We start from the raw sequence: 23,252 nt of genomic DNA, 5'->3' as shown, positions 1-23,252 counted from the left end.
AATGTTCCATGAATGAAACTGAACCTTCAAGAATGAAATAGATTTCGCCACCCGTTGTGAAGCTTAATGAGTTTTAGTAGATATACTCAGTGTATATACACAGCTCTTTTGTAATCCTAACCGTTGCACTCTCCACCCAGAAAGGCATTGTTTGAAGAAAGGTATACTGGCGTCAGCAGCCCGCCAGACAGATTCCCCACAAGCCCAAGGTTTCACAACCCACGACCTCTGCCCCTGCGGGAAAAGAGGGACAGGCCCTCGTCTCTGCTCGCGCCCCCCCCCGCCCCCCCCCATTGGCGGGCTGTGTGTCAGGGGAGAAGGGAGGAGAGGGCAAGGGCGGGACGTGGGCGGGAGGGAAAGGAGCGTTCCCTTGACGTCACGGATAGGGCGTGTGCTGTGTAAATACGGGAGCGCAGGGGCTGCTGTTTCGGCAACTGCCGCTTAAATAGCGTATGATCTCGCGTGCTGTGGGAGCCATTCCAGGGCTTTTGGTTGCAATTGCGTGTGCTGCGTGTGGCAAAGTCTTAGGGAGGCTCAGAGGTGTGTGGACGGAAGTGACCGTGTGTAGAGAGTGTCATGCGTGAGAGGGTGTAGTGGGGCGGAGGGTCGGAAGTCATACTTACCTGGCAGGGGAGATACCATGATCAGGAAGGTGGTTTTCCCAGGGCGAGGCTTATCCATTGCACTCGGGATGTGCTGACCCCTGCGATTTCCCCAAATGTGGGAAACTCGACTGCACAATTTGTGGTAGTGGGGGACTGCGTTCGCGCTTTCCCCTGAATTTTATGGTGGAAAAAGCAGGTTTACTATGTCCTTGTGGGTTTTTGGTTTGAGTACGGGTTTATGTGGTGAAGTACGGTGCTTTCTAGGTATGTGATGGATGTTTCAGTAAGACTTACTTTGAGGTGTTTTTGTTTTGTTTTGTTTTTTTTTTTTTTTTTTTTTTTTGGCGGCTTGGGTGGGCATACTGTTGGTGTGAGTGTTCACGCCGGTTTTACTTTATTACAGTTTTCTTGGGAATATGATCAGGTCACTTGTTTTGACTTATGATGTACTGGTTTGTTGTAATTTTAACACTTTTTTGGTCTGGAGTTTTTGCTTTTATTAATTTTTTAAGCATGAAATTTGTTGTCAAGTTGATTTCCATACAACACCCAGGGCTCATCCCAACAGATCCCCTGCTCAATACCCATCACCCACCTTTTCCTCCCACCCACCCCCCCATCAACCCTCAGTTTGTTCTTAGTTTTTAAAAGGCTTTTATGTTTTGGCTCCCTCCCTCTCTAACCTTTTTTTTTTTTTTTTTTTCTTTTCCTTCCCCATGGTCTTCTAAGTTTTCTCAGGTTTTTATGACTTATTTCACTTAGCATAATACTCTCCATCCTTGACTTTTATTCAGAGTGTACTGAGTTCCAAGAGGTCTTCTAAAGGCTTTCGGTTTTTCTGAGGGCTTTCCTCATTCTCAAGTACTCTACTTGCTTCTTTGTGTAGTGGCACTCCAGTTTTCTCTTGTGGTCAGGATCAGTCATCCCACTCAGGAACTTTCTGTTTGTTCCTTCTCTGTCGTGAGGAGCCCCAAATGGCCCCGGGGGCAGTCTCAACGTACACTTTAACACAGCCATTATGGCATTTGTTGCTGAGAGCATTTCTCTCAGGAGCTGAGACTTCTAGGGCCCATAGTTACAGAGGAGGGAGGGAAGCAAAACGTTTAGTAGTGTATCCGCCACTCCCATTTTGACCACTTGATTCCCAGACCTGGGAGAAACAGCACCATATACTGGTTGCTGATATAGTGTATATGTGTGAACTATCCAGATTCTCAAGGCATTGTCTTGTCATCCAGGTGGCAGTGAAACAATCTTCAAAAGCACATTCCGTTCCACCAGGCTACTTACTTCAGAGCAAATTTGACGAGTGAGCGGGGGGCGGGGGCAGCAACTGTCACATGAGTTCTTGGTCAGAAGCAATGCTGTGTGGAATTCCAGGATATGGAAGAGGCATTGAAAGTACACACAGATGATTGTTTTAAGCAGAACCACTGCAGGCAGAGAAGGCAAAACCATAATAAATGTATCTATTCCAGTGCCTCTCCCATGATGTAAAGGTCCTGTGTGATCAACCTGTGACCCACCAGCCTGGCTGATACCTTCCCTTCTTTCCTACTGGGGACTGGTATTATATCAGGAGCTGAGTTGTTCTTTGGTATTGGCTGTTGGGCCCTCGGTAGTGCTGGTTACCATTAGCCATGGTGAGTGGAACCCGTGTCGCTGAAACCATGCATAATCTGTATCTTTCCTTGTTTGTGGGTCCATTGGGCAATCCTAGAACTTCTATTTGATTCTTTTTTATGATTTTCACTTTTCGTGAGATTCTCTGTTAGAACACAGAGCACTCATTGACATTGTATATTCCTTTTGCTTTTCATATATATTATTTATATATAAAAATATATGTAAAATATATAATGTATACATTGTGTATGTATTTTCAAGTCTGCTAAATCTACTATTGGGACATCTGGGAGTTGGTTTCTCTTGACTGTTATATTTTTTTAAAGTATGAGTTAAATGGGCTTCATCCTTTGTTTCTTTGTATGTCTAGTATTTTTTTTATTGCTTCAGCACACTTTGAAAGATATATTTTAGAGACTCCAGATTCTGGTATCTTCTTCCAGAGAGTATCAATTTGTTCTACCAAGCAATTTGATTACTAGCCTATGACATTGAACTTGTGTAAGACTGGCTTTATGTTTTATTTAGGTGGATCTTTGGAGAGTCCAGGGTGTTTCCAAAGTTCTCTAACTTGATATGACTCAACCTCGAAACCCTGTCTCCTCTGTTAATCTTATCAGGGCTTGGCTTTAATATTTGCTAGGGAGAGTCAAGAGTAAGCCTTACACTAGGGTGTGGTTTTCACACCTAAAACAGAGCATTTCTGGAGTATCAGCTGAATGCTCAAAGTGGTAGAGTTGTTAAGTTGTTAACAAGGCCTGAATTCCAGTGTTGACAGCACTGATCTCTAGGATCTACTCTGTTTTCCATCTTGTAGCATCTGTAATCTGGTAAGCCTTGGATAATAGCTCTCTGTACTTGAGCTGCCCTATGCTCACCAAATGACCCACTGGGGACCCAACATGGACTTCTAAAAACTGGCATCTTCTGGTGCTCTGCTCTGATGATTCAGCTGCCCTAATTTTGATCTCTACCTTCTCAGCTCAGTGTGAAGACTGTGTTCTGCTGAGATTCCACCTTGCTGGAATCAGATCATTTCCTGAAACCTTTCTCAGGGAATCATAGTCTTGCCCTACTTCTGTCCAGTGTCTATAAACAGGTGTTTCACATATTTTGTCCATTATTATGGTTGTTTAAAGCAAGAAGACTAATCTGGTGATATTACTGTATTATAGTTGTAGGTGCAAGTACTGAATTCTTGCCAGTGACTGTAAAATGAAGGATTTTAGCGGCGCCTGGCTGGCTCAGTTGGTGGAGTAGGAGACTATTGATCTCCAGGTGGTAAGTTCGAGCCCCATGTTGGATGTAGAAATTACTTAAAAATAAAATCTTAAAAATAAAATGAAGGATTTTAGGGGTGCCTGGCTGGCGCAGTCAGTAGAGCATGTGACTCTTGATCTTGAGGTCATCAGTTTGAGCCCCATGTTGGTTGTAGAGATTACTTAAAAAAAAATAAAATTTAAAAAAGTGCTTTAAAAAATTACAAAAGATAGAATGAAGGATTTTACATAGATTACTGGTTTCTAAATAATTTTAATACTATTTTCCATGTTTACAAATGACCTAGCCCAAGGGTTTTCTTTTTACTTTATTAACAAATAATAAGAATGATCTGAGACTGCTGGACTCACTGTCAGCATGGTGACCCCACAGCACTGGAAGGAGATCTGGGCTAAGTATCCTGTTCTCTGAGCATATTCCCATGCTTTAACTTGAAGAGTGGCAGGATACGCCATTCCCAAATCTGCCACTTCAACATAAGGATTATTTTGAGCCAAAGGCACTTGGGAAACAGCAGGTGCAAGATAAGCACTCTGACCTCCCCATTCCTTCCTGAAAGCAGGAGAGAAAACTCATGTGAAAGGTGCCCTCCCCAGACCAGAAGGAAAGAAACATTCTTGTCATCTGAGAAAGGAAGTCAGGACCCAGAGAAACATGGAAAGACCTTGTTAAAATAACTCGTGTCTCCCTTTAATCTTGCCATATATTTTGCTCTCCTTTGTTCAACCTAGTACAGAAACACGTAGGCCTACTCACTTCTTTGAATTTTCATTTTCCTGTTGGACCTTCCCATTGTATATGTAAATATCAGTGTGCTTTTCTCCTATTAATCTGCTTATGTCAACGTAATTCTTAGACCCATTTGGAGTCCCCAAGAAGGTAGAAATAAAGTTTTGCCTTGCCTACAGACTCTCCTAGGACCATAAAAGAGAGGATTAGCAAAAGGCCAACTGTAAGGTGCTGGATCTGGTCCTGGTAGAGGGAACATAGTGTAGGCCTAGTACACCTAGTAGAAAATGCTAGAATTCCCAGAATCAGCCAGTTGGAAGAGAGGCTGCTTTGAAAGACAAAATGTTGGGAGGAGAGGTCCAGACAAACTGTCCTTAGTGGGGACCAGCCCCCAGAATCCATCTCTTTCCTCCCCTCCACCCAATTTTGTAGCTCTTCCTTCTGAATCTTCCTTCCCATTCCCCCCCCTCCCTTCCCCCCCCCCCCCCCCCACGTTTCTGGGGTCACGGAGTCTTTTCTCCCAAGCATGCAGATTTTAAACCGCTTTTCTACTGAGGACTCCTTTGGTGATCTGTGGAAACCTATGCACCATTCTTGGAATAAGTCTTTTAATGCGTAGAATAAAACATTTAAAATTACAAAGGAAGTCAGTTACTTTCAAATCCTGTTGCCTTTGTGCCTTTTCCCATAGTTTGGTAGCAGCAGAGAGAATGAGGTAGCACCTGAGCTGGGCAGCTGAATATACGGCAACCAACCCCCCATGCCCCGACTCAAGACGATACTAGAGTTGGGGTGGTTAAAAAAAAAAAAAGGAAAGAAATACTGGGTTTCTGCCAGTCTCAGAGAAAGTGAATCGACAGAGCATCGTTACTCTTTACCATCCAAACTGAAAAAAAAAAGTAGTGGTTCCTGGGAGCCGAGTTCCCAGGGGAAGGGACCACGCGCCCTCTCGTGGCCACCACGGGAACCGCACAGCACCGGCCACGGAGGGTACCCAATGCGAAGACCGCCAAATAAAATGCACTGGAAGCTGGGCGAGGCTCAAGACCTTGAAATTAGAAGTCGTGAGCGCTACAAACTGAGCTAGCAAGATGACGCGAAGTAGATGCGCTTCTTTTCCCTCTAGCAGCTTGGAATCGTTGCCCAAATGTAAAATATCTGAGCCAAGACCGAAGACAACCTCGGCGTGTATGTTTATTAGGAAATAGGTCTGTAGAGAGTTTAATAGATTTCCTCAGGCCGGCAGCTGATTCGCACTAAGTCACAACCCAGGCCTTTGAACTTCCCACTTCTGAGCTCGAGGAGGGACCTGGGTAATGGATAGAAAGTGCTGCGCGGGTATGCGGTAGGGCTGAGGGAGCAACTCCGCCCTCCGCTGGGCGGTTTAGAACCGCCACTCTCGGTGCTAGTTTGCGCCCAGACTGAACCCCAGACTTCGGTGGAAAGGACGTCCGGGATGATTCACCCCAAGGGGTCTCCACGGGACTCGCCACGCACCCTCACCTCCTTATTCCTGTTACTGGAATTTTCCAACTTTCCACAACCGTCGTGGGCACTTTTCTCCAAGTTCTTTAGAAGGCACAAGTGTAAGTTTCCGTGACGCCAAGTGCACTTTCTGTGCCGCCGCCCTGCTTGTTCGCCTCTTCTTTGTTCGTGGTTGGGGAAATACGACAGAAAGGAACACGCATATTGATAAAGAGAATATTATTAGCTACTTTATAAAGAAAAAATATCTGAGTACACGCTTGCGGATAGCCTGAAAATGGCTACCAAGCTATAGCGAATTTCAGCTCTACTGACGTGGAATTAAAGCTACAGCTGTCTTCGTCCTACTCTTAGAACACAGTGAGCATCACTCAGTTTACTCCAGTCTTAATATTAAGCCCACACGGACGCCCTGTTCTTCAGAATTCTTTATCAGCCTCTCCTACGGTTGCCTCAGGCAGTGCACCTACAAGGAATACAAATGGTCACTTTCGTCTACATTCCTCGGCAGGGCACGGGGGCGAGGAGGAGGGGTGCGCGGCCGGCTCCGGGCTGGGGCAGGACCGGGTCCCCCCGGGGGGGACGGTTTGTAGCGTTTCCTCCTTTCCTGCTGTGAGCAGGGATTGTGGGCCTCCCACCTGCACCGAGGCCTGCACTCGGGGGTCGCTAGGGCCAAAGGGTGACATCTCACGGCGCTGCCGTCTTTAAACCAAGCACTTACAAGCGGACTATGTGTCTTTCGGAGTCGAGAGCACCAACCGCACACAGTTGCGGTCCGAGCGGTGGCCAGGGGAGAGAAGGCCAGGGGCAGGCAGGTGATCGAAATGGAGGAACATCGGCATTTTCAGTTTTCTGTTGGCCTTTTTCTTTAGCGGCCAGAGTGTTCGCGCTCTCTCCCGGGCCGGTCACCCGGCTGCCCCACGCCCGCTCCGTCTCTTCTTCGGCTTTTCCAGTTCAACCCCCTCCGCCCCAGCCGCGGACTGAGGCCGCGTGGCGGTCCCGGGCGGCCAGCTCAGTCGGACCCTAGTGCGGAGTGAGTGGCTCCTAGGTGCCCGGCTCTGCCCTGGGGCACGGGGTGCATCGTGAGCCCAGGCCAGGTCCTGCCGCGTTGAGTCCCCATCTTAGCGGCGTCGCGGGCGGGCAGCGAGGTGGGGGCAAAGGGGTAATGTAGTGTCCCCGCGCGCGTCCGCCTGGTGTCGCGGGGACTCACTGTGAGCGCCCCGAGTAGTTCTGAGCTAACAATTGGAAGCTGGATGACTTCGGCCTGAGAGGCTGCGGGCGACACCTGGAGGCAGGCGGCTGTTGAGGAGGCGAGGAGCCGGCGGGGACGCCGTGGATCTGGCGTTGGGCTCTCCGAGTTCCCCCGTGAATCTGGGCCGGTATCGGTGTTCAGACGTGCCCAGCGACACGACTGTTGGCCCCAGTATTTCCCACGCCTCCAGTTTCCCGAGTAGGGGAATGGGAAGACATATCCAGCCAGAGGTTGAGAAGCAATTTCTGGGATTAGGAAATGAGTTTAGGAAGTGGAGTTTCCGTGTCTCTGTGGCGCAATCGGTTAGCGCGTTCGGCTGTTAACCGAAAGGTTGGTGGTTCGAGCCCACCCAGGGACGGTCTCTTTTACTAGCTACTTGCAACTTTAGGTTACCTGTTAGTGACCTTATTTACCCTGAGAGTCGTCTGGACTTCTGTCCACTTTAAATCAGGCTCCAGAGCATGCTGCCGAAGACTCTAGTTCCATGAAATTGCCTAAAAGAAGAAATTTTTCAGCAAAGGTATTTTTTTCAATAGCTCACGTCTAGGCCTTACTTACCCCTGAGCCACTGCCGAATCCTTTCCCAAACTGGGTTTTTACAACTGCACATCCTGGAAACTTGAAAATTACCAGAACTGCGAACAACAAAACTGCATGCCATGAAGCCTCAAGTTCTGAGTGGAAATTTTGATTCCTTCACCATGACTTTGAACAAATTATGGAATTTTCTGTGCCTCAATTTCTTTGTCTATAAGAGGGGACAAATAGGAGGACTTTCCTTATGGGTTAATTTAAATGTTATAGAGATATACACATGAACCATTTGACCACTGAATAAATGTTTATTAAACATTAGCTGCTGTAACTCTTTTCAGTAGCACTTCCTCACCATTTTCCTTATTGGCCTCGTTCTTTGAAACAACTGCATATCTTTTCATGGTGTGGATGGGCTAGTGTAGATGTAAACATTCCCTAATTGCTGGACAGGACATTGGTTCTAATGCTTATTCTTATAAAAACTTCTTCAGAGAACATCGTTATGCAAATATCACTGTTCAGAGAACATCACTTATGCATGGATTTCCCTAAAAGAGATTCCTGGAGGTGGACTTTCCGGATCAAAGTATTTGCCATTTCTCATGTTGCTACTTCTTGACAGATTGCCTTCCACAGAAGTTGTACCTAGTTATATCCCCACCTTCTAAGAGAACACTCTTTTCTTGGCAACCCCATCTGACATTTGATAGCAGCACAAATCCATCACTTTGGCTTGGGGAATGTAACTGCTTGTTGGTCTCACACATCCCTAAGTCTGGTAGGTGAGGGGCTAGTGCTGTGACAGTCTCTTTTGTTTTCTTGCCACCTGGGGATCCTGGGGAAGTGGTTCACAAGGTTGGATTCATAGGACTGTAAAGGAGCAGTTCCCAGTGTTCCTGTGACAGGAAGCCCAGGCTTATGCTGCTGAAGAGGAACCAAGAACTCATGCTTCAGAGAGGGACCTTCATGGTTGGTCCTGAGCCAAATACAAATTGGAAAGGGGACATGTTTGAAATTTTCATCAGACTAAGACTTTAGATAATGGATTTATTTATTTATTTATTTATTTATTTTTGAGAGAGAGACAGAGCAGGGGAGAGGCAGAGAGAGACTCCCAAGAGGCTCTGCACTGACTGTCACTACACTGTCAGTGCAGAGCCCGATGCCGGGCTTGAACTCACAAACACTGAGATTATGACCTGAACCAAAACCAAGAGCAGACACTTAACCGACTGAGCCACCCAGGCACCCCTAGATAATGGATCTTTAAAAATTTCTCTTGTGGCAGCAAGAGGAGACACTGCATTCTCAGGACTTTATTTGGGGGAATTTAATAATGGTGGCCATTCTATTGATCTTGTGGAATTGTTCTGTCTTTGCTGGTATGTGACACTTGTTTTAAAACCTCGTTTGGTGAGCTGAGGTGAATAGCTAAAGGGAACTTCTCAGAGGAAACAGAAACAGGGAATACATTCTCAAATAGATTTATAAAGTTTTATTGTGATCCTTTCCAAGGTTTTGCGTGGTGTCCTAGCTCAGGCTGCTATAACAAAATACCAATAGATATGGTGACTTAAACCACAGACGTGTTTCTCATAGTTCTGGGGGCTGAAAAGTCAAAAATTAAAGTGGTGGCAGATTCAGTTCTTGGTGAGGTCCTTCTTTGAGGCTTATGGATGGCCACCGTCTCAGTGTATTTCAGAGGGCAGAGAGAGGAGGGTCTGGAGACTTCCTGTTTGTATAAGGCTACTAATCCCATCATGGGGCACCACCCTCACGACCTCATCTAAACCTAATTACCTCCTGAGGGTTTCACCTCCTAATACCATCACATTGGGGGTTAGGGCTTGAACATAGGGATTTGGGAAGGACAGAAACATTAAATCCGTAACAGGTGGGAACATAAAGAGGCATCTCCTGAGTGTCTAATATGCCCTTTATAGTGAGTGATCAGATTGCAGACTTGAGAACAGTCACGTGCAGTTGGGAGCAGAACTTGTCTTTTATCTTTTCCTCCTAGAAGAATTGTGTGTGTGTGCGTGTGTGTGTGTGTGTGTGTGTGTGTGTGTGTGTGACAACAGAAAATCAAGGGATTATAGAAAGATACATTAAAAAATTCTCATCACCTCTACTAGCTCCCCCCCCCGCCCAGTTCCCAAAGGCTAAACATGTACTAACTTGATTGTTTTTAATACACAATTTTATTTTTCCATAACAAGCATGGCTTTATTACTTTTATAACAAAGGAACCACCTGCTTTATAAGTATACATTAAAACCCTCAGATGAACCAGGCTATCTTCACATGCTGTAGAGAAGTTGCTTGAGAACCAAACTCTTTGAGACATTGTATGTCTGAAAAGGTCTATTATATCCATATCCTATATTATATCTGCTAATTGATATTTTACTAAATAGAGAATTTGAGGTCGAACTTATTTGCCCTCAGAGTTTTGAAAGCATTGCTTCATTGTTGTTTTATATTTGCTAGAGTTGCTGTTGAGAAAGAAAAAACGTCTCTTCACTGCTGTCCACTTAGAGCTGGCCTGACTGAAAACACCTAGGCTGTGATGTTCACCTGTTAAAACTAAAAAATTTCACAGAGCACCAACATCAGACAAAATCACTCTATAATCATGATGAGGCAAAGGGGGAAAAAAAAGAACTACTTCATGATTGTTCGAAGGCAGAAGAAGTGTAAAGTATCCCCCAAACTGAGAAGGCACTTTGAGAAGGAAAAACAAATCAGACAACAGTTTTGGGTAACATTAACACCTCCTGGTGCCATGTATGCATCAGGAAGTGAAAACTGTTATCCGAGTTTGGACCTTTCTAAGTTTATTTATTGATTTATTTGGAGAGAGAGAGACGGTGTGTGTGTGGTGGGGGGGGGGGCGGTGAGGGGGTGTGCAGAGAGAATCCCAAGCAGGCGCCACACTGCCAGCACAGAGCCCACTGTGGGGTTCTCACAAACTGGGAGATCATGACCTGAGCCGCTTAACTAACCAGCCAACCAGGTACCCCTCCGAGTTTGAAACTTAATGGACCTGCTAGAGGCCATAATGGAACACTTGGTCCCCTTGTCTCCCCTGTGATCACAAGACGTGGACAGTAATGTTTGGGGGCGTCTGGAGAACATAAAACTAGAAAGATCACCAAGCAACACAGTCAAAGTGGCAGCCAAAAATGGAGTCAGTATGGCCAGCATTCCTACAATGATCATCTCTGAGCATGAGCAGAACACAGTCCAAACCACAAAAAATGACCAAACTTCCCCTCCCTTTCCCAACCAAGTAATTGTTGCTTCTTTACCAATTTCATATTTAGCCCTGTTCCTCTCCTCCTACTTTTTGAATATAAATTATTAAGATTTCCAAAGGTAGAATTGTCCCATAGTTCCCCACCGTGTCTGCTGTCTCCTTCGTTGCAATGAGCCAAGAAACCCAACTTTGATTACAGGTTTGTTCATGGTGGTTATAGACTGGAGGGTATCAACACTGTAGAGAAGGCAGATGCCATTCCGATTCTTGACGATTTACATTAAACTGTTCTCCCACCTCCCTTCCCAAAAGCTTACAGGATCTCCTCTTTGTCTCTACTGTTTTTTTTTTTAAATATAATTTATTGTCAAATTCCTTTCTATACAACACCCAGTGCTCATCCCAACAAGTGCCCTCCTCAATGCCATCACCCACTTTCCCCTCTCCCCCACCCCCCATCAACCCTCAGTTTGTTCTCAGTATTTAAGAGTCTCTTAATGGTTTGCCTCCCTCCCTTGTCCCTACTGTTTTGAAACTTGATGATCTATTTTTATCCATTATACTGAGTACTTAATGGGCCCTTTCGTTTATATTAATATTTATATAAATTTATATTTCTTCTGTATCACTCCAGAGATGTTGATGTATATACAAGTAAAAGTGTGTATCTCTTGCAACCACCATTATCCTTTTGATATAAATGATTGCAGATGATAAGATGGTTCCTCACTGTGGAATCTTCACTTGATTTATGTCTCAGTGAATTTAAGTTAGCTTTTACTGAACAAACTATCCCAAACTTACTGACTCAGAATAATGATAATTTATTATTTTTTTAGTGCTTTTGTGAGTTAGAAGTTTTTCTGGCCTAAGCCAACTCATTTGGGGCTGGGCGGTGTAGGATGGCTCAAGCAATGTCTGAGGTAGAGCTGAATTGACTGACTTGGGGGTCTTCAGACTGTGGTCTCAGGATTCCCAGTGCAGCAAAAAGAGGCTATGCAGATGGTGGACAAATAAGCTCATAAGCTCCACCCCCTGATGGGAGGAGTTGCAAAATGTTAGGACCATTTCTTTCCAATCACACCAGATTGGAATATCAGGAACTTCCTCATTCTTTTTGACAGCTTGCCTAACCATATTTAATTGTCAGGCTGTACTGTCCTATTTTTAGTTACCCCCCAAACTGATGGGCATTTAGAGAGGTTTCCAGTGTTGTGCTTAATGAAAAATGCTCCCAGGGCCTTTGGAAGGCAGCGGGGGGGGGGGGGGGGGGGGGGGGGGGGGGGGGCTTAGCATGGGGCGGGGCTCGGGAGTTCGGGAATACACCCATACACCCGGGGATTTGATGAGTGAACTCCAGGTGCCTGGGGATGGACCCCAGGAGATGGTGGGGGCAGCTGGGGAGGGCGGGAGGCCCCCAAGTGCAGGCCCACTGGGCAGCCTTGTATATATTTAATTTCACACGTGTGTAGGCATGTCTGTGGAATAAATTTCTAAATGTGGAGTTTAAAAGTAAAAAAAAAGAAAAAGTTTATTTAGATATTTGAAAGATGTTGTTTTAAAAGCACCCTGTAGAACTTGCACCAATTTACCTTTTTGTTAATATTTTTTAACCTCTCCAACAAATTAAACTTTTAAAAATTTTATCATTCCCTATAGGTAAAAAAATGTTATTTCAGTGTAGTTTTAAATTGCATTACTTTCATTAATAACAGCATTGAACGTTGAATATCTTTCCTTATCATTGCATTTTCCTTTTTATTTTCATTATTTTTAATTTTTAAAATATTTATGTATTTATTTTGGGAGAGGGAGAGTGCAAATAGGGGATAGGCTAGAGAGAGAAAGAGGAGGGAGAGAATCCCAAGCAGGCTCCACTGCCATCACAGAGGCTGATGCCAGAGGAACTCACCAATCGGGAGACCTTGACCCCAGCTGAAAGCAAGAGTTGGCCGCTTAACCAACTGAGTGCCCCAGAAATTTCTTTTTTTTATTCTTTATATGTTTGCTATTTTTATTGGGTTGTTGGCCTATTTCGTAGTGGTTTTGTAGTTCTGTAAATATTAGGGAAATTAGCTGTTTGTGTATGATGCATGTTCTAAGAATGTAGATGTTGGGTACGGTTTGATGAAGTTGGTGCAGCCACAGAAAAGAAGCAGGTTTGAAAGGAAGAAGTTTATTATATTCACAGTCCCAAAGAGGGGGGTCACCTTGTGTAGAGCAGGGGCCTAATGGGCAGGGTGCTCCATTTAACAGGGGGGAGTAGAGACAGTGAGGAGCTGTGGGCCATAGTCTTTACTGGGTCTCGGGTGGGGTGGAGGGAAAGCAAAGGGAGAGAGGTGTGGAGGGAGTGAGAAGGGTAGGGTGGGGGGTGGGGGAGAAGGGAAGAGGCGAAGGAAGTTAGAGTCCAGTGGTTGGGTTTGTTATCAAGGGGTTTCAGCTGTTTTGGGGTGTGAATTCACAATTAGGGCAGTGAGAAGGATGGTATAACCACCAAAGTATGAACTTAAAGTGGAGGATTTTTAGCGCAATGTGAGTTGCAAATATTTCTCCAAATTGTTGTTTGTGTTTGGACTTATAAAGATTTCATTTGATTTATGTAGTCAAATTCATGGATATTTTCTCTCAGGACTTCTGAATTTATGTCATAGAACAACTTTTTACCACACACACCAAGATAATAAAATAATTGTTTCATGTTTCTACAAGAACTTTTATGTTTCTCTTTATTATTATTTGAATCTTTGATCAATTTGGAATTTACCTTATGTAAAGGACATGATATTCATTGACCATTATTTTTTTTCTAGACATGTACCTAGTTATTAAAAAACTCCTCATTAGAGTTACTGGTTCAAGATCTTCTTTCTAATATATTACATTTCTTTATGTATTTTGGTCTACTTCTGGATTCTTGTCCCGTTTATGACTGTCGATTCATACACGATATCTTAACTATTTTAGTTACTGTAATTAATATTTCATAGGATTTCTTCCTTATTGTTCTAAAAAAAAAAAAAAAAGAATTTCCCTGAGTATTTCTGCTTGTTACTTTTCCATTTCCATTTAACCTTTAGAATTATATTGTCCAGTTTGAATTCTAAGAAACACTTTTTGATATTCTTATGTAAACCATAAAATTAAGGATCGGTGTTATCTTTGTGATGTTGAGTCCCCTACCCGTGAACGTGCTGTATCTTGGTTGACAGGGAAGCAGGCTGCACTGACCCAGTGATTCCTAAACTTGAACATTTATTTACGTAGATCACCTAGAGAGCTAGGTCACAGATTGTTGGGCCAGCCTCTGGTTTCTGATGCTGCGGGTCTGAGGTGGGACTTGATAATTTGCATATCTCACAGGTTTCCAGGTGATGCTGATGTGTGTCCTGGCACCACACTTCTGAGAATAACTGGCCTCATGTATCGATCATCCCGGAGATGGTTGGTTGGATACATAAGGGAGACTGAAGCGTATTTACAAACTACAAAAACAAAACAAAACAAAAAAACCCACAAAAAAACAAAGAAAACCCAGAACCGTTGAACGATCCTTAGGGAGGGGAGGCGGACGACTTGTATGAGGATTTAAATGTCCTTGTGGGGTTGGAGAAGCCTCTCGATTTGGGCCAAACTTGGCTCCCATTCGCCTTGAACAATTTAAGCCACACCTACCTATTCCAACACTGAAAGGCGATTTGGCAGGAACAAATGTAGCGCAAACACATTCAAGCTTTCCGGGCAGAGCAAAGTTCTCGGGTGGATCAATAACTACTACACAACCCGCGGGCCCCACCCGCCGCAGGGCGGCACCAGAGGCTCCCTGCGCGCGCGCCCTTGGCCTGCAGCCCCGCCCCGTCCACGCCTCCCCTTCTCGGGGCACTTCCGCGTCCCTCCTCCGCCTCCCCAGGTCCTTTTCCAGGACGCGCTCCTTTTTTCCCCGCTTCGGGATCTTCTTAAACGAATTGTATTTTACAGCCCTTTGAGGCTGATGAACGCTTCAAAACCTGGAAAGGAAAAACAGATGCTCCTCAGCACGTAGCGGAAGACCTTTTTAACCAGCTAAGAAGACCTTTCAAAACCTCAACCAAAATTCCCACCAAGCAGAAGAGAACGAGCGTGTTTCCATCCAGTCCGGTCCTGAGGAATCTTCTCTGTGGAGCAGAGTCGCGGCAGGACAGAGGGGGAGCCCCGCGGGTCAGGACTAGGAGCTGCTCCGGCTCCCGTCAGCTTTGACCCCGCAGAAGCTTCGGCCCCGGGCAGCAGTGGGTCAGGGAACCTGGGTCTCAACGACCGCAATCCCTGATTCAGATTTCTCAATTTGGGGCGAATAGAGGAGATTTCTGAAAATTGTTGCCAAAGTTTGAAACAACAGTGGCCGCAATGGCTGTTTAGAAATTCGTAATTATTGGTTGCTGACAGAAGATTTTAATAGAAACAACAAAAGATTTCAATAGAAGCAAAAAAGTCAACGCCCAACGTGGGGCTCGAACCCACGACCCTGAGATTAAGAGTCTCATGCTCTACCGACTGAGCTAGCCGGGCGCTGGCGAATGAGGTGCTCTTTTAGGAAAGTCATTTCTTTCCAGAGCCAGGCTGCATGGCCCAGGCACAAACTAGTCCGTGTGAATGAGACCTCAAGGTGTAGGATTTTGTGAACACAGTAGTAGCCTTTTACCACCGGGAACTCAAAGCTTTGAGAAGATGTTGCGGACTGCGCGGAGCCAAGCAGCCTCGCAGAAGACGGGGAATCACGAGTCTTGAAACCTACATGTTTCCGCAAATTCTGCGTGGACCCGGTCACTTTGACAGCCGGGTTTCTCCCCCCTGAGGCGCAAGAGCTTGAGGTAACGGGGATGAGAGGTTCAAACACCCGGAGGGACGTGGGGACTTGCCCTCCCGGGACCTTGGGGCTGCAGCCCCTGCTTCCTTCTCCGAATCCCCTCTTTTCCCTAAACCTGGACGACCAGGGCGGTGGGTGGAAGTGGGGCTAAGGGGCGCGTCACTGGGTGCACGAATTTATTTTTAAATACTAAAATTTTGTGTGGCTTGAGTAAAAGACCATATCCATTACGTGTAAACGTCCTAGCGAGATTTCAGGTCAGATGGAAGTCAGCCTGAAGCGATTTCACTCCACTCGCCCAACTTTTCATTTTCCAACACCTGGTGGGCGCTGAGTTCCCGAGTCAGAAGCAAAGGGGTCTCACCTCCGCACTCCTGGTGGCAGCTCCAAGGATCCCCAAACCTCCCTGAAAGGCGGCCCCGCCAGGACTAAGTTTGCCTTGAGTGGGCGAGCCACGGAACGAGTTGAACAGAAACAATTCACCCAATTTGTCGAGAGCATTTCTGCGATGCTGCTGGAAACGAAAAGGTTACAAACTCTTTGCAACTCTTGAAAAAGAGTTGAAAAAGTAAGGCCGCCACCAGTATCTGGTATGCCGTGACTCGGATTCGAACCGAGGTTGCTGCGGCCACAACGCAGAGTACTAACCACTATACGATCACGGCGCGCCACCTGCCAGGCGGCGCAGTGCGGACTTATTTTATGCCCTTTGGAACAGCCATACCTACCCTGTGCTGCCATCTTACTGTTCCAGTTCAAGTGATCTACACCAGTCAAAATACCAAACAAACGTTTCTATTCCATAACCTGGAAGCCGTGACCCTTGAGTCCTGTTCTGAATTCCCAAATCCCGCGCTGCGAGCGCCAGCATCGCCCCTCTGCTTCTCCGCGGTTGCTGCCACGGACCATCCCCAGTCGCCCCCCGCGAGCCATTTCCTTGCCTTCCAAAGAATCAAGCCGCCCCTCCCAGGCGAGCAAGAGGCCGCCCTGGAGGATTTTCCTGTTTACGCCTCCAGATTGTACCCTGGAATTGAGGTTTCTGTCTCCGGAATGGTGGAACCTGAAGAGACGCGCTGCTATTCGGAGGCCCTCCTCTTCGCTTGTTCTTGGCTTCCTTCCCGGTTCCAAGTAAACTGGTGCTGTCTCGGGAGCTGCGGGCTCTTGGACTGACTTCCTTATTCGTACTCTTCAGTAAACCAGAGCGCATCCGAGGATTTAGAAAAACAAATCTGAGAAGCCTCTATTTCAGACACTTCCCTTAAAGGCCCCCAAAAGATAATTACTGTGAACTGGTGCGACGCCAGCTGCCGAACCCAGCAGACGGGCTTGGCTCTTGGTTGCAGCTACAAAACCCCCGGAGGCTCTGTTTTGCAAGAGAATCCCCCAGAACTAACAGTCTCAGAACTCAAGGGTGGTCAAAAGTCTTTCCTTCTTTCGTGCTTTACTGATTTGAACTACTTAAAAGTTAGAGGGGGGGGGAGGTGTTGAAAAATGCGTGCTTTACTGATTTGAACTACTTAAAAGTTGGGGGGGGGGGGGCGGGGGGAGGTGTTGAAAAATGCGTTGGCCGGGAATCGAACCCGGGTCAACTGCTTGGAAGGCAGCTATGCTCACCACTATACCACCAACGCACACGGGAGGGAGGGCTGGTCGACTTCCTTATGAGGAGTATCTCGTCCAGTTTTTGTTACATAGTTCAGTATCTTGAGATTCATAGTAAAAGATATTCCCAATACAAAGCCAGAGAAGGACTTGGAAGAGAAGTTCTCTAGGATTTCTCCTCTGGTTACATTAAAAATTCTGTGGTGGTTTCTTACTGATTCACAGGTTTTTAAAAAGTCAATTCTTGTTTTTTTCTGTTGTGGTTTGAAGGGGGCGTCTGAAATCCAGTGAAGGAGTTAAGGCTCCCCTGATGGAGTTATCTCCATATACAGGTCGTTATGAATTTCAGAGTATTTTCATAGGGCAAATGCATTAAGATAAAACTCCAAAGGAAAATACGCATTTTAAAGCTTTGAATACATATTGCCAAATTGCTGTGTGGAGCGAGAACACCAATTTCGCTATTCAATGAATACTATCATATTACACCTGTCAACAGGATGGCATTCTTTTCATCTTAACGAAATCGCCAGATAAAAAGTCTTGTCTTAATTTGCATTTATTCTATTACTATTGAGGTTGAAAATTTTTCATACTTAACAATTATTTTTATTAGTTTATTTTTCTATTATTTTTTTTCAATATATGAAATTTATTGTCAAATTGGTTTCCGTACAACACCCAGTGCTCATCCCAAAAGGTGCCCTCCTCAATACGCATCACCCACCCTCCCCTCCCTCCCACCCCCCATCAACCCTCAGTTTGTTCTCAGTTTTTAAGAGTCTCTTATACCTTGGCTCTCTCCCACTCTAACCTCTTTTTTTTTTTTTTTTTCTTCCCCTCCTCCATGGGTTTCTGTTAAGTTTCTCAGGATCCACATAAGAGTGAAAACATATGGTATCTGTCTTTCTCTGTATGGCTTATTTCACTTAGCATCACACTCTCCAGTTCCATCCACGTTGCTACAAAGGGCCATATTTCGTTCTTTCTCATTGCCATGTAGTACTCCATTGTGTATATAAACCACAATTTCTTTATCCATTCATCAGTTGATGGACATTTAGGCTCTTTCCATAATTTGGCTATTGTTGAGAGTGCTGCTATAAACATTGGGGTACAAGTGCCCCTATGCATCAGTACTCCTGTATCCCTTGGGTAAATTCCTAGCAGTGCTATTGCTGGGTCATAGGGTAGGTCTATTTTTAATTTTCTGAGGAACCTCCACACTGCTTTCCAGAGTGGCTGCACCAATTTGCATTCCCACCAACAGTGCAAGAGGGTTCCCGTTTCTCCACATCCTCTCCAGCATCTATAGTCTCCTGATTTGTTCATTTTGGCCACTCTGACTGGCGTGAGGTGATATCTGAATGTGGTTTTGATTTGTATTTCCCTGATGAGGAGCGACGTTGAGCATCTTTTCATGTGCCTGTTGGCCATCTGGATGTCTTCTTTAGAGAAGTGTCTATTCATGTTTTCTGCCCATTTCTTCACTGGGTTATTTGTTTTTTGGGTGTGGAGTTTGGTGAGCTCTTTATAGATTTTGGATACTAGCCCTTTGTCCGATATGTCATTTGCAAATATCTTTTCCCATTCCATTGGTTGCCTTTTAGTTTTGTTGGTTGTTTCCTTTGCTGTGCAGAAGCTTTTTATCTTCATAAGGTCCCAGTAGTTCATTTTTGCTTTTAATTCCCTTGCCTTTGGGGATGTGTCGAGTAAGAAATTGCTACGGCTGAGGTCAGAGAGGTCGTTTCCTGCTTTCTCCTCTAGGGTTTTGATGGTTTCCTGTCTCACATTCAGGTCCTTTATCCATTTTGAGTTTATTTTTGTGAATGGTGTGAGAAAGTGGTCTAGTTTCAACCTTCTGCATGTTGCTGTCCAGTTCTCCCAGCACCATTTGTTAAAGAGACTGTCTTTTTTCCATTGGATGTTCTTTCCTGCTTTGTCAAAGATTAGTTGGCCATACGTTTGTGGGTCTAGTTCTGGGGTTTCTATTCTATTCCATTGGTCTATGTGTCTGTTTTTGTGCCATATTTTTCTATTATTTATATTATATTGATGTTACTGATTTATACCAGTTTGTCATTTGTCTTTTAATATTATTTATAGGATCTTTAGGTGAGCAGAAGTTTCCTGTTGTTATCTAGTCTAATCTATCAGTTTTATTCTTTATGATTTCTGTCTTTGCTTTTATCTTGGAAAAGACTTCTGCCCAATAGCAACATAATTATCCACTAACGTATTTTTCTTAGCTTTTTATTGCTTCACTTCTCGAATTTAATTCTTTAATTCATTTAGTATATGGTACGAGGTAGTAATTCTACTTCCAAGGATTTATCCTAAGGAAATATCTAGGCATAAACACAAAGGTGTGTCTACACACCTGTTCATCAAAGTGTTATCTGTAAAGTCAAAATTTTAGGGGCGGGGGAGGGGGAATCCTAAAATTCCAGAAATAGGATAGATTAAATCCTTTGATGAAAACTCACATGTTTTGTTTTGTTTTTTTTTAATTCTATATGCATTGTACACTGCTGGTGGCAGTGTAAATTTGCACGAACTCTCTGGAAGGTATACTGGCAATATCTATCTATAAGTGCATATACCTTTGAGCCAGCATTTCAATTCCTAGGCATTCATTCCACATACATGCAAAATGACAAATTTACAAGATTATTTATGGTAGCATTGTTTGTAATAGCAAAGGATTGGAAATAACCTAAGTGTCCATCAAAAGGAGGTTGGTTCAGTTAATTGTGGAATATCATCAATATAATGGAATACTATGTGCCATAAGAAAGAATGAGGAAACTCTTCATGTCTAATCTGGAACTATTTCTAAAATATATTATTAAGTGAAAAAGACAAAGTGCAGAAAAGCATGTGTAGAGTGCTATCATTTGTGCAAGGTGGGGAGCATATTTAAATATATAGGCAGCTATGTATGTACTTGCATTTCCATAAAATATTTGTCATTATAATTATGAAACACAACATTGGTTACCTTATTAGATGGCAGAAGTAAAAATCAGGTTTATCAGTTATATCCTTTACATATTTGAATCCTAAACCATGTAAATATATTACCTTTTCAAAAACTAAGTTAAATTGAAAGAAAATATCACATTAGTAAAGAATATTTCCACTGGCAAGTGTTGGAAATATAATTTTAAAAAGAACTTTATGACTAGCATAATTCCACTTCTGTTTTGAAAGTTTGATGTCAACACTTACTAGGTGGTAGACTTGTGAGCAATTTTTACTATGTATATTTCTGCATTTCCTGTATTTCAGCTTTGGAGGGTTGGGGGAACTGACTAGGAGAAACAATGTTACTTTTTAAAAGGCAATAAAAACATTCTTCCCTGACCGGGAATCGAACCCGGGCCGCGGCGGTGAGAGCGCCGAATCCTAACCACTAGACCACCAGGGACCCTGGCACCTATTTTTGATAGAAAGTATATGGTTCTGTGTATATGTTTCTCCTTGTTCTTTGGCATATTATTCTAGCCGCTTTTGGTTTTAATATTCCCCAAAATTGGACCTTCCTCAGGTCTAAATTTCTTCTTCTTCCCACTTATTTTTTGAAGTAGAAAACCTGTGAGAGAACTCCGAAGACTGTCTCCCAGAGCTGAGGGATGGATGATCTTATACACGGGATCACAATCCTCTCTTAAGACCAGAGACAAATATCAGGGAAGAGACACAGAGACACAAAAGAACCTCTCAGCTTCACGTAGTTGCAGAGATTTCCTGAATTGTGATGAGGAGAAAAGTAAAGAGCTCCAGTTGGAATTTTGCCCCAATTGACCAGGAACTTTTCCTTAAGAAATGTAAAGGTTGTCGTGTGATTAACTCCAGAAGATTCTGGTCCTACTGCACCTTTTTTTCTTCTGTGAACTTAGGCCAAACTCTGTTGGCCAAAACAAATATTACAGACAATTGAGAGCCACTGGACCTACTGGTCCTTGGTGGTCAGCAGGACGTGAACTTAACTCTGGTGGGAGACTAAAAGAAGGGCATGGGTTTGGAGTTAAAAAAAATTTTAATATGAAGAAAGGAGAGCGGGAGTAAGGAGGAAAAAAAGAAAACTGGGGTGCAGCCTCCACTTGAGGGAACTTTTAAAACGATACCCATCAATGTATGCAAATTAACTTTATATGAGAGTGAAAAAAGAAAGCAAATGCAACAAAATGTTGACAATGACTCTAGGTGAGGGGTAAGTGAAGGCTCTTTATTTTATTCTTTCAAGGTTTCTGCGGGTTTGAAATTTTTAAAAATAAAAAGTTGAGAAAAACAAGAATGAGACAAATGAAAGCCTCCCTCAGGCCTTTTTTGGTCAGATGACTACAATGTAATTAACTCTGCACGTGAGTTCAAACAGAAATTTTTAAAATCAGTCCCCCTCCACGCTAACTCAGAAAATACATTTGATAATGTGAATAAACAAGTAAATTCAAATATTGAGTCACCAATGATGTGTCCATATCAGCAGGGCCCGACAGAAAAAAAGGGTGGTAGGACATGGGGTGTTTGTGGGGGTTTTATGTTGTTTGGCTTTGCTTTTAAAGTATCAACATTAAAATATTGTTTAAGAAAAGCAATCATTCTCTGGTCATCCAATCCCTAACTTCCTGTGGGTTTAAATGCCAGAAATAGCGAGAAGATTTACTAAATGGTAGATATTTATTTTCACAAAAACCAGTAATCCTGTTGTCACATGCCACCGTGAAGCCTAACAGAACCCACTTCTTTTTACTCCAGCTCTGTTCCCACTGTACAGCAACCTGTGCTCCAAGGGTGAAAAAAAAGTATCTCACTTTCAGAGCAACATTTTGCAAGCGTACCTGGGGGCGGGGGTGGGAGGGTAAGCTTGTAGAATTTCTCTACGTCGGAGGAAATCAACCTCGTTTTGTTTTGGGCAACAGTCCGTTTTCATTGATTATTCTGCCGCCTGCTGGTTATTTTTGGTAACACATGAGAACCTACGAAAGAGTATCAACTCTGGAAGCTGGTCACCTTTCTCAATATCAAAACACCCCAAGAGGCCTCATCATTCAGAACAGGATTAGGCCACCTCCTCTTCCTGGCACCACACGCCTAAGGGCAGATGGGGGAGGAGTGTAATTTATTCACTTCACTTCATGTTCTATTTCTTTTTTTCCTTTTTTCAAACATTTACAGATCGTGTGCCACACTTGTTACTGAAGTTACAAAACTATACCGAAAGAGCTCATAATCAGGGGCGCCTGGGTGGCTCAGTCGGTTAAGCAGGGGACTTCGACTTAGGTCATGAGCTCCCAGTTCATGGGTACGTGGAGCCTGCTTCAGATGCTGTGTCTCCCTCTCTCTCTGCCCCTCCCCACTCCTGCTCTGTCTCTCTCAGAATTAAATAAACATTTAAAAAATAAATAAAGAGCTCATAATCAAAGGGCACCTGGCTGGCTCAGTCAGAAGAGCATGCAACTCTTGATCTTGGGGTCGTGAGTTTGAGCTCCACGTTGGGTGTAGAGATTACTTAAATAAATAAACTTGAAAAAAAAAGTTCACAATCAAATGGAAAATGAAATAAACAAGTGAATAAAAGGATCAAAGAAGACTGAGTTAGATGTGCTTTTCCCAATTCCTCCTCTTGCTAATACATCTAAAAACCTTGGACATTACACGTAAAACAAAACATAAAAGACTTGAAAGGTGAAGAAAAGGAGGCATACCAGCTAGGAGCCTCAGAACCGAAGGAACTACACACTGGTGATTTCCCTGGGTTTTCTTTTTGTCTCATGTATTCCAGATGTGGTGCTGAAGAAGCCAGCAACCTGGCAATGCCAGGAGGTACAAAGGAAAACAAAACCAAACAAAACCAACAAAAGCCTGTTCTTTCTAGCCAAAGGGCCAGGAAGGCAGCCTAGCAAAATAGAAAACTTCTAGATAATAACTGCTCTACTCCAGCCAAACACCGCAGAAAGAACTGTGGCTCACTCCTGCCCACACTAGTAAAGGCTGAATGGGATGCCTAGACTTCTACCTTCCCAGGCCTTT

At 44.1% G+C, this 23,252-nt stretch overlaps 1 long non-coding RNA gene and 6 other non-coding genes across 7 annotated transcripts; 2 read left to right on the top strand and 5 right to left on the bottom strand.

Annotated features, from left to right (window-relative positions):
- The first annotated feature begins 615 nt into the window (after positions 1-615).
- LOC122229095 lies at positions 616-779 on the top strand. The gene has a single exon (XR_006206952.1). It is a non-coding gene; the product is annotated as a U1 spliceosomal RNA (small nuclear RNA).
- A 4,636-nt stretch (positions 780-5,415) lies between these two features.
- Positions 5,416-7,050, bottom strand: LOC122228605. The gene is made up of 3 exons (XR_006206673.1): positions 6,448-7,050; positions 5,745-5,886; positions 5,416-5,550 (listed from the first exon to the last, which is right to left on the bottom strand). It is a non-coding gene; the product is annotated as an uncharacterized LOC122228605 (long non-coding RNA).
- A 212-nt stretch (positions 7,051-7,262) lies between these two features.
- TRNAN-GUU lies at positions 7,263-7,336 on the top strand. The gene has a single exon. It is a non-coding gene; the product is annotated as a tRNA-Asn (tRNA).
- A 7,907-nt stretch (positions 7,337-15,243) lies between these two features.
- TRNAK-CUU lies at positions 15,244-15,316 on the bottom strand. Its single transcript has one exon. It is a non-coding gene; the product is annotated as a tRNA-Lys (tRNA).
- Positions 15,317-16,207: 891 nt separating this feature from the next.
- Positions 16,208-16,279, bottom strand: TRNAH-GUG. Its single transcript has one exon. It is a non-coding gene; the product is annotated as a tRNA-His (tRNA).
- Positions 16,280-17,173: 894 nt separating this feature from the next.
- TRNAG-UCC lies at positions 17,174-17,245 on the bottom strand. The gene has a single exon. It is a non-coding gene; the product is annotated as a tRNA-Gly (tRNA).
- Positions 17,246-20,574: 3,329 nt separating this feature from the next.
- On the bottom strand, positions 20,575-20,646 carry TRNAE-CUC. Its single transcript has one exon. It is a non-coding gene; the product is annotated as a tRNA-Glu (tRNA).
- Positions 20,647-23,252: the final 2,606 nt, after the last annotated feature.

This window comes from Panthera leo, chromosome C1 (assembly GCF_018350215.1).
Source record: "Panthera leo isolate Ple1 chromosome C1, P.leo_Ple1_pat1.1, whole genome shotgun sequence".
NCBI lineage: Eukaryota > Metazoa > Chordata > Mammalia > Carnivora > Felidae > Panthera > Panthera leo.
The sequence above is the reverse complement of the archived record's forward strand: the minus strand, read 5'-3'. Positions and strand labels throughout refer to the sequence as shown.